General features: G+C 43.9%; 1 protein-coding gene across 2 annotated transcripts in view; it reads right to left on the reverse strand.

Moving 5' to 3' along the window:
- LOC109868451 (voltage-dependent N-type calcium channel subunit alpha-1B) overlaps positions 1–13,335 on the reverse strand; it is a 213,980-nt gene that overhangs the window by 112,534 nt on the left and 88,111 nt on the right. The gene's annotated exons all lie outside the window — the stretch shown is intronic.

Genomic DNA, 13,335 nt, shown 5'->3' on the forward strand with positions numbered 1-13,335 from the left:
GAGGGTCTATTCAAGGGCATACTTGAAGACGACAGTGACCTGGGAATCGGGAGAGCACACCGAGCTCTGGCCTCAAAACCCCCCAGCGGCGCCCCACCAAGATCCATAGTAGTACAGTGCCTAAAATTCTCAGTCAAAGAGAAAGTCTTACATGCAACCTGGAAAACGCCTGCTAACTTCCAAGGCCAACAAGTGTTCTTTGATCATGACTACATGGGAGAGATACTGAAAGGAAGGAAAGAACACACCCCCATTAAGAAAGCACTTAAAGAGAAGGGTATTCGCTTCCAAACACCATACCCGGCCAAAATGCGGGTATTTCTGGAAAATGGCCCGGTTACATACGAGCATGCAGACGAGGCGGCTGAGGACCTGAAGTCGAGTGGCTTCCCAGTGGAGTATACCGCCAGGAGAAAGGCGACATCACCAGTGGAAAGACTCGAGCAGGCTCTCCCATGGATCATTGTTGACAAGCAGGGTCATGGAGAAAGAGGGAAACCATTTCGGCGAGAGGACGTTCACATCCGAAAGAGACTCAGGCATTTCCAACGGGAAGATGTAAGACACTGAACCCGGATTTAACAGAATGAATAGTTACCGCTGTTAAGACTTTGGGTTGTTACGGTTGACATTGCAATAGGTCAAATATCTCCCCTATTTTCCCCCAATGCAGAACAATGGTGAGTAGCCAAAAGCATGTGTTCTTTACGAACACACTAAGAAGCGTCACGTTAATAACATATATATTAGCTAAGGATTAATGACACATTGACAACAGGGCGACAGAAGGGCATATCAAGGGGAGGATTCATGATATGCAAGCATGACCGATATAGTTTTCACTTGTAATTAACCGATGTGTATACGCGACGAAATAGGCACCCTTATTATTTTCGGTTCCACCAGGTCTTGTTTGTGACTACGTCACGCATTTTCATATCTGAGCGAGGGGCCCATCTTGCGGACAGGCTCATCCCCTCAAACCCCAGAGGCAAGAGACAGTCCTCTGACATGGGAGTCCAAATACCAAAGTATTTTCCCACTTTGGTTTACTTTATTATCGTTCTAGATTTTTCGTTCATTTTTAGGTTCATGATAAGCAGGCAGACATGGTGCACAGGGTTTTCTATTTATATCGATGCATCATGGGGAATTTAAGGTCATACGTCTCAATGTAAACAGACTGGAGAGTGCCATCAAGAGAAGTAAGGTAATACGTCTCAATGTAAACAGACTGGGGAGTGCCATCAAGAGAAGTAAGGTAATACGTCTCAATGTAAACAGACTGGGGAGTGCCATCAAGAGAAGTAAGGTAATACGTCTCAATGTAAACAGACTGGGGAGTGCCATCAAGAGAAGTAAGGTAATAAGTCTCAATGTAAACGGACTGGGGAGTGCCATCAAGAGAAGTAAGGTAATAAGTCTCAATGTAAACGGACTGGGGAGTGCCATCAAGAGAAGTAAGGTAATAAGTCTCAATGTAAACGGACTGGGGAGTGCCATCAAGAGAAGTAAGGTAATAAGTCTCAATGTAAACAGACTGGAGAGTGCCATCAAGAGAAGTAAGGTAATAAGTCTCAATGTAAACGGACTGGGGAGTGCCATCAAGAGAAGTAAGGTAATAAGTCTCAATGTAAACGGACTGGGGAGTGCCATCAAGAGAAGTAAGGTAATAAGTCTCAATGTAAACAGACTGGAGAGTGCCATCAAGAGAAGTAAGGTAATAGCAAAGATGAAACGGGAGAGATTTGACATACTATTCTGTCAGGAAACTCACTTACCCACACCTGAACACGAGAAACTCCCTTATCCACACCTGAACACGAGATAACACAATTCTAAACTCAAAATTGGACAGCACAAACCAAAATAGGAAAATGAGCCTAGTTGTCAAAAAGATCAATAGGAAACTGCAGGATCTAGGACTGGTCGATGTATGGCGTGACACCCACAAGACCGATAAGGAAAATACTTTTTACTCAGCCCGCCACACTGAATTCTCCAGGTTAGACTACTTTTTTATGTACAATGCAGATAGACACAGGCTTAAGGATTGTAGGATCGGGCAGAGCGACTTATCAGATCATAATGGACTTTACCTTCCTCTACACCTTGAGACTTAACACAAGCATGCTGAATGATCCAGCATTCAAGGAATCAATAAAGACAGAATTGAACATCTATCTGGAGAATAATGAAAATGGGCAAGTATCTCCTGCTATATTGTGGGATGCAGCTAAGGCGGTTATTAGAGGGAAGATCATAGCTACATCATCTCTCAAGAAAAAGATTAAAGCACAGAAACTGATGAAATTACAGGAAACACTAAGAAACTTAGAACGATCTCATAGTCAATACAAAGACCCTCTTGTATTACGAGAGATTCAACAGGTAAAACAGGAAATTGACCAGATTTATAGAGAAGAAGTAGAGAAAAAACGTAGGTTCCTGAAACAACGATATTATGAAGCAGGCTCAAAGGCAACCAAATTACTAGCATGGAGACTCCGGAAACAACAAGCACAGAATACCATTTTCAAAATAAAAGACCCCAAAACAAAAAGATCACATGCAAATGAGATGAAATACAGAATGCATTGGAATCATATTACACAAATCTGTACAAGCAACCAGAGAAGGCAGATGCACAGACAATAGAGCACTTTTTGAACTCACTTGATCTCCCCTCAATTGGGACAGAGCAAAATGATAGACTAACTTTAGAAATATCCACTGAAGAAATTAATAAAGCAATATCTCAACAAAAAGTCAGCAAGTCTCCAGGCACTGATGGCTTCCCTTCAGAATGGTTCAAGACCTTCAGAGAACAATTAGCATCTCTACTTAAGGCCTGTTTTAACTGGACTCTGAGGGAGGGGGTCTCCCACCGTCATGGAGAGAGGCCCTCATATCAGTAATCCCAAAAGAGGGTAAAGATAAGAAAGAATGCAGTTCATATCGACCTATCGCAATTCTTAACACAGATTATAAACTATATGCATCAATAATAGCCAAAAGAATGGAGAACATAATCCCAGAATTGATTTGACGGAGATCAAACTGGTTTCATACAAAATAGGCAGACACAGGACAATATAAGGAGAACACTACATGTCATGGACCACATTACTCAGAATAAGACAAGTGCAATATTAATCAGCCTAGATGCAGAACAAGCATTTGATTCAGTGGGATGGGATTACCTATTCCAAGTTATGGAAAGATTTGGTTTCAACAGAGAAGTGATACAGTGCATCAAAACACTGTATTCATGTCCGACCGCTAGAATAAAGATAAATGGAAATTTGACACGAACGATAAAATTAGAGCGAGGGGCAAGACAAGGCTGTAATCTATCACCCACGCTCTTCTCCTTGTACCTCGAACCATTAGCACAGGCAATAAGACAGGACCCAACCTTAGAGGGAATAACAATAAGAGGCAGTGAACATAAGACATGCATGTATGCTGATGACGTTCTGTTATTCCTTAAAGACCCAGGCTCAAGTGTACCTAGATTGATGGATGTTTTACAAACATTTGGAACATATTCAGAGTATGTGCTTAACGTACACAAGACCCAAGCCCTAGTATATAATTATACCCCACAGGAAGAGCTGAAGAGTAGGTATAACTTCACCTGGACCTCTTCATCCATTAAATATCTGGTAGTAAATTTACCAAAAGATACACCCAAACCTTATTGCATGAATTACGATCACATTGACAAGAAAATATATGATGACCTAGACAGGTGGAATTCACTTCCCTTAGATCTTAGTATTAGAAAAGTAGAACAATCAAAATGAACTGCCAAAGTTACTGTATTTGTTCCAATCACTGCCCATAGAAATCCCGCCTAAACAGTTTAGGGAATGGGATAAACAGATATCAAGGTTTATCTGGAACAGTAAGAGACCAACATTACAGTTACCAAAAAACTGTGGGGGTATGGCCTTACCAAACCTAAAATATTATTATGTGTCAGCCCAATTACGACCTCTGGTGTGTTGGTGCAATTCAGAATACGAATCCAAATGGAAAGACATGGAGACTACTCTGACAGAGATACCCATACAGTCAGTACTGGGAAAAAAGGAGATGGTAAAATAAATATACAATAGACAAAATCATTGGATTAATTTCTCTCTGAAGACATGGTTTAGGGTAGTTAATTTAGACAGAGAGATCAAACTGCTGAGTTGGCCTGCATACGACCCCAGCTTCATCCCTGCAACTCAGGACAGCAGGTTTAAACAATGGACGCAGAAAGGCATCACATCATTCAGTACAATTATAAGGAATGTGAACCTAGATAACTTCCAGGAACTAGGTAAAAAACATGGCTTGGATCAACAACATTTTTACAGATACCTACAAGTTCGACACTATTTCTTAAGGAAGATAAAAGTGACTGACCCTCGAGCACCTCCAAAATGAATCCAAGTATTCACTAACGCATACAACTTGGGGAGTAACAAAAAAACTATTTCAAATCTCTACTTGGGTATTCAATCCTCAAAGAAACATTCTACAAACTATATTTTAAAAAATGGGAGCTTAACAATGAAATAACTGATGAAACATGGTTGAACATATTAGAGACTCAACAAAGCTCCACCAACTCAAGGTCATGGAGAGAATTCTGTTGGAAGAATGTTATACGTTTCTTCATAACACCTAAATTGAAATCAAAACAGACTGGCTCACTACACCCTTGTTGGAGAGAATGCGGTCTATTGAGGGCGGACCACTCTCATATCTTTTGGACTTGCCCCGCAATCGAAACTTACTGGGGAGAAATAAGATCTAACATTGGAAAAATAATGGGATTTAACATAGAACAAACATTAATTTCTTTGTACATGGGTGAAATACCTGATAACTAACACAATAGAGAAAAGTACCTCTTGAAGGTCCTACTGGCAGTCAGTAAAAAGGTTGTCACTAGGAAAAGTCTGTCACTTGGAAGGTTGTGGGTTTGATTCCTCAGGTGAGTTCTACCTAAAACTGTACAAATGGGACCTGATATCTCTCTGATTGGCACTCAGCATTAAGGAAATGTATTGGGGGTAAGACCCTGCGACAGACTATGAACCTGTCCTGGGGAAGTACATCAAGCTGCCTCACGCCACAGAAACAGGAGATTCCTGCACTATTCTGGCTCATTCTGACAAGACCACTTACTTAATGCCATTTATCAGAGGCTTTTAGCCAACGCTAGATCACACTACATTGAGACAAAGATCCCATCAGTTGAAGGGAGATAAAGCCTTCTATACAGAGCGAGAGAGGCTTTTGTGCAGTAGTCTTTCCATGTGGTCAGGGAGACTGCTGTGCCAAGGAGGATTGTGGGGGACATAAAGCTAAACATTTCACAGCAGAGGTGATTATAGATTGTTCTAATTAGCCAGCAGTCATTAGGTTGCTTAGAAAGAGAGAGAGAACGAGATAAATAAAATCAACAAGCATGAAATTAAAATTGCCACATTATTAACGCTTGGAACCACCCCGCTCACTGAGATCTAACAGTAGCATCTAGCTAGCCTGACAGGGTAGCATCCCAAATGGCACCCAATTAACTCTGTATAGTGCACAAATTTTAAATCAGGGCACATTGCTGCTCCGATCCCAGTAGCAGTCAGCAAGAAACAGAAAGAAATATACAGAGAGAAACAGAAGCTAGGTTTCCATTCAATCAGCGACAGATTGTTGCGGATAAAAATGAGTGCGTGATGACAGTGCACAAAAAGAAAATGTAACTTAGGTTTTCATGCACTGAATATAAATCTAAAGTTCAATGTGTTTTCTTATCCAACAACAGCTCACAGTCTACATGATGAGATTGTTATGGATAAGAGTGAGAATATTTGTATTTGTCAAACAGCAGTCAAGCATTGATCATCATGTCCCCAGAAGAAGACTCTCCATATTTGATTGGAAAGCAGCATCAAGCTCATAGTGTGCACTTTCATCATAACTTATTTCAGCTGTAGCCTAATAAGCTGCATGGTTTTGCAAGTCGTAGTGGAAGGACCACACACCATAACATTGCGTGACTCCAAGCTTACTTTGATATGATAGTTATTATATCAATATTTGCACATAAAAGTGTGTCCACCGCCATTTTTCGCACAATTCACTTTACCGACACAAAAAGATCGCACCATGTCGAATGAACAATTCTAACAATTCCATTACAGTTGTTGTGATTTTTTATTTTATATGGTATGAAGTTACTCGCATAAAAACAGTGGATAGAAACGTGGTTAGAGAGACAGAGAGAGAACGAGACACTGAACAATAGAGAGCAAATGAGAGAGTTATTTAAAAAAATATATATATTTAACCTTTATTTATCTTGCCAAGTCAGTTAAGAACAAATACTTATTTACAATGACGGCCTAACCCGGCCAAACCCTAACCCGTACGACGTTGGGCCAATTGTGCGCCGCCCTATGGGACTCCCAATTACGGCTGGTTGAAATACAGCCTGGAATTGAACCAGGGACTGTAGTGACACCTCTAGCACTGAGATGCAGTGCCTTAGACCGCTGTGCCATTCAGGAGCCCCACAAAGTTATAGTGTGTGATTCTGTAATTTTCAATCCATTTACCCTCCGTGAGTAGTTGAACAGTTTAATATGTATTCCTCAGCAATACAGCCCCACAATGTTCCATGATAGACCATGCGTGTGTCCTTAATGGCATCCTACTCCCTACATAGTGCACTACCCTATGGGCCATTTGGGACACAGTCCATCTCTATTCTGTTCATCCTCTCTCTGTGTTTGGCTTCTAGACTAAGATGACACTGGGAAGTTGCCTCCCAGTCTGCCTATACTCTCTCGCTGAGATTTTATTATTATTATTTTTTTAACCTTAATTTAACTATGCAAGTCAGTTAAGAACAAATTCTTATTTTCAATGACGGCCTAGGAACAGTGGGTTAACTGCCTGTTCAAGGGCAGAACGACAGATTTGTACCTTGTCAGCTCGGGGGTTTGAACTTGCAACCTTCCGGTTACTAGTCCAACACTCTAACCACTAGACTACCCTGACAACATTATCAAAATTAGCATAAGATCCTATCATTCTTCATTTGGAGTATTTTCCCATGATTAAAACATCAAGATTGTGTGCTCGCACTACTGCCCTCTCCTCTGGGAGTGTCTCACTCACCCACGGAGGGCAAGAAACCTCTCTCTCTGCTTGGTGACATCCTTCCATCCACTCTGATGCTATAATGACTCGATTGGAGATATATTTGCTCAGCTGATAGTGCTAATGTGTGGTGATATTAATGTATTGTTGACCTGGCCTGAGCCAAGTCACTTCCTTATCATCCCCTCTGGGCACAGGATAGCACAGACACTCCATTCCAGAACATCAGCTTCCTCTGAGAGCAAAGGATTGGGGCAGAGGAGAGACAAGGGGAGGAGGGAGAGGCAGATTAGCGCTCACTGCACCATTAATGAGTATCCCAGCATTCCCTTGGGGCTGTGGAGAGGAGACAGTCCATCAATCCACAAGGTTAACGCTGGGTAACGGGAACACACAATGTACAGAATGGAGAGGGGCTTGTGTTCTTATTTCATTATGCTACTGTATTGTTCCTTCCCTTGCATCTGTGCTAAGTACACACACACACAAACACACTGACATGTGCGCACACACACACACACACACAGATAGATACAGTCTCCTCACAGTGCCTTCAGCATGATGTGCAAATATTACTGGAAGTGACTCAGAGGCCCAGGCTGAATGTGTGAGCATAACATAAGCAAGGTTTCAAAACCATCCCATAGCTCTTATGAGGCCCGCTTTACAATTGTCATGTGTTCACAAACGCATCACTTCCAAGAAAATATATCCAGGATGTCTTCCAGGATCTGTGTGTGTGTTTGTGTGTACACATACCCTGATGAAGACAGCTTGGCTGTCGAAACGTTGGTAATGACATTTTTGCATCTGAGCTCCTAGAGTGTGCGGCTCTCTTTTATTTTCAAGTTTTCTACTCCGCTAGCCAGCACCTCGTCTTAATAGGTGTTCTACTCCGCTAGCCAGCACCTCGTCTTAATAGGTGTTCTACTCCGCTAGCCAGCACCTCGCCTAATAGGTGTTCTACTCCGCTAGCCAGCACCTCGTCTTAATAGGTGTTCTACTCCGCTAGCCAGCACCTCGTCTTAATAGGTGTTCTACTCCGCTAGCCAGCACCTCGTCTTAATAGGTGTTCTACTCCGCTAGCCAGCACCTCGTCTTAATAGGTGTTCTACTCCGCTAGCCAGCACCTCGTCTTAATAGGTGTTCTACTCCGCTAGCCAGCACCTCGTCTTAATAGGTGTTCTACTCCGCTAGCCAGCACCTCGTCTTAATAGGTGTTCTACTCCGCTAGCCAGCACCTCGTCTTAATAGGTGTTCTACTCCGCTAGCCAGCACCTCGTCTTAATAGGTGTTCTACTCCGCTAGCCAGCACCTCGTCTTAATAGGTGTTCTACTCCGCTAGCCAGCACCTCGTCTTAATAGGTGTTCTACTCCGCTAGCCAGCACCTCGTCTTAATAGGGTGTTCTACTCCGCTAGCCAGCACCTCGTCTTAATAGGTGTTCTACTCCGCTAGCCAGCACCTCGTCTTAATAGGTGTTCTACTCCGCTAGCCAGCACCTCGTCTTAATAGGTGTTCTACTCCGCTAGCCAGCACCTCGTCTTAATAGGTGTTCTACTCCGCTAGCCAGCACCTCGTCTTAATAGGTGTTCTACTCCGCTAGCCAGCACCTCGTCTTAATAGGTGTTCTACTCCGCTAGCCAGCACCTCGTCTTAATAGGTGTTCTACTCCGCTAGCCAGCACCTCGTCTTAATAGGTGTTCTACTCCGCTAGCCAGCACCTCGTCTTAATAGGTGTTCTACTCCGCTAGCCAGCACCTCGTCTTAATAGGTGTTCTACTCCGCTAGCCAGCACCTCGTCTTAATAGGTGTTCTACTCCGCTAGCCAGCACCTCGTCTTAATAGGTGTTCTACTCCGCTAGCCAGCACCTCGTCTTAATAGGTGTTCTACTCCGCTAGCCAGCACCTCGTCTTAATAGGTGTTCTACTCCGCTAGCCAGCACCTCGTCTTAATAGGTGTTCTACTCCGCTAGCCAGCACCTCGTCTTAATAGGTGTTCTACTCCGCTAGCCAGCACCTCGTCTTAATAGGTGTTCTACTCCGCTAGCCAGCACCTCGTCTTAATAGGTGTTCTACTCCGCTAGCCAGCACCTCGTCTTAATAGGTGTTCTACTCCGCTAGCCAGCACCTCGTCTTAATAGGTGTTCTACTCCGCTAGCCAGCACCTCGTCTTAATAGGTGTGCGTTTCTTTTTCTTCTAGATATGTGTGTACACATGTACCAGTTCAATCCACTTAACCAGATTCGAGGAGGACGAGCCAACAGGATTGATCTGATAGGAGGAAGGCAAACAGTATGTTTACAAGTTCCATGAGGCCTTGTGAAAAGAGTCTGTCCTACTTAGAGGGAACACTCCTCACCCTGTGTGAAGGCAGCCTTGCCAGGAACACAGCAGGGGGCATAAGAGAGAGAGAGACATAGAGAGGGGAGAGAGAAATAGACAGATCGGGAAAAAGGTGAGAGAAATAGAGAGAGGGAGGAAGAGAAGGGGAAGAGGGAGAGGTAGAGACGGAAACAGAGAGAGAGAAGAGAGATAAATAAATGGGGAGAGAGACAAAGGGATAGAGTGTGACAGGTGCACTAAAAGCCCAGTGAGTCGGTTCCCAGCAGCATGTAGCCACACAGGAGAGGAGCTTGCTAGCATAACGAGAAAGCAGGCAACAGGAGAGGTTTTATAAAGAGGGAAAACATGAGGATAGAGAGAAGAGGGAGAGGTGTTGGAAGTTGTAGCAGTTGCAAATGCTGCTATCCTGCCACGTTGCTGGCAGCTCAGCCTACCTAAAGACAAGGTGGCAGGATTTGGGGGGAAAAAGAGGAAGCCAGAATCCACACAGGGCTCCAGAACCCAGCAGGGAGTAATCTAAACTGCTGTCTGCTAGTCCTTGTTCTCACATACCAGCTGGTCTTTATTCAAACTGTCTGCTAGTCCTTGTTCTCACATACCAGCTGGTCTTTATTCAAACTGTCTGTTAGTACTTGTTCTCACATACCAGCTGGTCTTTATTCAAACTGTCTGCTAGTCCTTGTTCTCACATACCAGCTGATCTTTATTCAAACTGTCTGTTAGTCCTTGTTCTCACATACCAGCTGGTCTTTATTCAAACTGTCTGCTAGTCCTTGTTCTCACATACCAGCTGGTCTTTATTCAAACTGTCTGTTAGTCCTTGTTCTCACATACCAGCTGGTCTTTATTCAACCTGTCTGCTAGTCCTTGTTCTCACATACCAGCTGGTCTTTATTCAAACTGTCTGTTAGTCCTTGTTCTCACATACCAGCTGGTCTTTATTCAAACTGTCTGCTAGTCCTTGTTCTCACATACCAGCTGGTCTTTATTCAAACTGTCTGCTAGTCCTTGTTCTCACATACCAGCTGGTCTTTATTCAAACTGTCTGCTAGTCCTGGTTCTCCAATACCAGCTGCACTTCATTCAAACTGTCTGTTAGTCCTGGTTCTCCAATACCAGGTGCTCTTCATTCAAACTGTCTGTTAGCCCTGGTTCTCCAATACCAGGTGCTCTTCATTCAAACTGTCTGTTAGTCCTGGTTCTCCAATACCAGGTGCTCTTCATTCAAACTGTCTGTTAGTCCTGGTTCTCCAATACCAGGTGCTCTTCATTCAAACTGTCTGTTAGTCCTGGTTCTCCAATACCAGGTGCTCTTCATTCAAACTGTCTTTTAGTCCTGGTTCTCCAATACCAGGTGCTCTTCATTCAAACTGTCTGTTAGTCCTGGTTCTCCAATACCAGGTGCTCTTCATTCAAACTGCTAACTGAACACACCTTTGGGTGCACACTGGCTGACCTCCAGGACACCTACAACACCAGGTGTCGCAGGAAGGCCAAGAAGATAATCAGGGACCCCAGCCACCTGATTCATGGCCTGTGCTTCCCGTTTCGATCACTCAGACGCAGGCAGTATAGGAGCATCATGACAAAAATTGTAAGACTGGCCTATAGTTTTTACCCCCAGAGCCACCACTAGTCAGCTACCTGCTCCCCCCTTGCCCACTTGGACTTCCTACCCACCACCTCCTCAACGGACATTTTTACACTGCCTCCAACTAAAATGGACATTTTATCATGCTGAACAACTAGCACTAGTCAGGCACCTGCTCGCACTGTCCCCCCTTCCTACTCCCCTGGTATTCCTACCCCCCATCCCCTCCTCCCCTGCTGCTCCAACACCCCTTAATATATATTATTACTATCTATTTTTATGTCCCTTTGTCCTGCATTGTTGGTTGGAATTGTCACTGTAATTACATCTGCAACCCTGTACATGTGACTATTAAACTCTCTAATTTAAACACACACACAAACGTACGTAATGGAAACACACGGTTCCAAGTTTTAGGCCTCCCTTACTTGTCTACATTTTGATAGCCTTTTATAGACAGATTTTGATAGATCACCTCTCAAGGTTGGATAAATAAGTGTCTCTCAATAAGGAGTTGATGGAGCTGAAATAGATAGATATTCTCCCACTGGAGTCAATGTGTTGATGTGGAGGTGAACATGGATCTGATAGAAAACAGTTCCTGTATGCATACTTTATGCCATCAGTGTCAATGGAGGGTGTGAGTTGATCATAGTGTTGACGGCTCTACCAGCTGGAGGTTGTGTGTGTGTGTGTGTTTGACCCTCTGTGTGGTGGTGGTGTGAGAGGTCTTGACAGCCTGCTAATGTATGTGTGTGTGTGTGTGTACATGTGAGTTATTTTAGTAAAGAACAGAGGGGTAACAAATCAGCTCAAGGCACTGGTAACATCTCCCCAGCTGTAGGTAGGTTTGTTTGTGTGTGAGAGATTCTGTGCACATACACACACAGCAGCACAGCAGACACGTACGCTACCTCCAGATCCTCAGTTCTGTTCAAATTAAATGTTATTTGTCATATGTGCTTACTTACAAGACCTTAACCAACAATGTAGTTTGAAGAAGAATAAGTGTTTACTAAAATAAACTGAAGTCAGAGTGAATGTGCGGGGGAACAGGTTAGTCAAGGTAATTGAGGTAACATGTACATTGTAGGTAGAGGTAAAGTAACTATGCATAGAAAATAAACAGTAGCAGCAGTGTAAAAATGGGGGTGGGGGGGGGGGTCAATGCAAATAGTACCGGTAGCTATTAGGTTAGCTGTTCAGGAGTCTTATGGCTTGGGGGTAGAAGCTGTAAAGAAGCCTCTTGGACCTATATGGCTATATAAATACATTTGATTTGATTTGAATTTGATGACTAGGGTGGCTAGAGTCTTTGACAGTTTTTAGGGCCTTCATCTAACACCACCTGGTATAGAGGTCCTGGATGGCAGGAAGCTTGGCCCCAATGATGTACTGGGCAATACAAACTACCCTCTGTAGTGCCTTGTGGTCGGAGGCCAAGCAGTTGCCATACCAGGCGGTGATGCAACCAGTCAGCCATGCAACCATGCTCTCGATGGTGCAGCTGTAGAACTTTTTGAGGATCTGAGGGCCCATGCCAAATCTTTTCAGTCTCCTGAGGGGGAATAGGTGTTGTCGTGCCCTCTTCACGACTGTCTTGGTGTGTTTAGACCATGTTAGTTTGTTGGTGATGTGGACACCAAGGAACTTGAACCTCTTAACCTGCTCCACTACAGCCCCGTCGATGAGACTGGGGGCGTGCTCGGTCATCCTTTTCCTGTAGTCCACAATCATCTCCTTTGTCTTGATCACGTTGAGGGAGAGGTTGTTATCCTGGCACCACACTGCCAGGTCTCTGACCTCTTCACTATTGGCTGTCTCCTCGTTGTCGGTGATCAGGCCTACTACTGTTGTGTCGTCGGCAAACTTAATGTTGTTGGGAGTCGTGCTTGGCCATGCAGTCATTGGTGAACAGGGAGTACAGGGAGACTGAGCACGCACCTGAGGGTCCCCCGTGTTGAGGATCAGCGTGGCAGATGTGTTGTTACCTACCCTTACCACCTGGGGGCGGCCCATCAGGAAGTACAGGACCGAATTGCAGAGGGCTTAGTGATGAGGTTTGAGGACACTATGGTGTTGAACGCTGAGCTGTAGTCAATGATTAGCATTCTCACGTTTGCTACTCAGTCAAATAAACCTCTAGTAGCTCTCTTTCTCTCCATGTTTTCTATACACAGACATGCACTCACTATATACCCAATAGAATATAGGGAGAGAAACCGTGAGAGAGA

Source organism: Oncorhynchus kisutch, linkage group LG23, assembly GCF_002021735.2.
Source record: "Oncorhynchus kisutch isolate 150728-3 linkage group LG23, Okis_V2, whole genome shotgun sequence".
Lineage (NCBI taxonomy): Eukaryota > Metazoa > Chordata > Actinopteri > Salmoniformes > Salmonidae > Oncorhynchus > Oncorhynchus kisutch.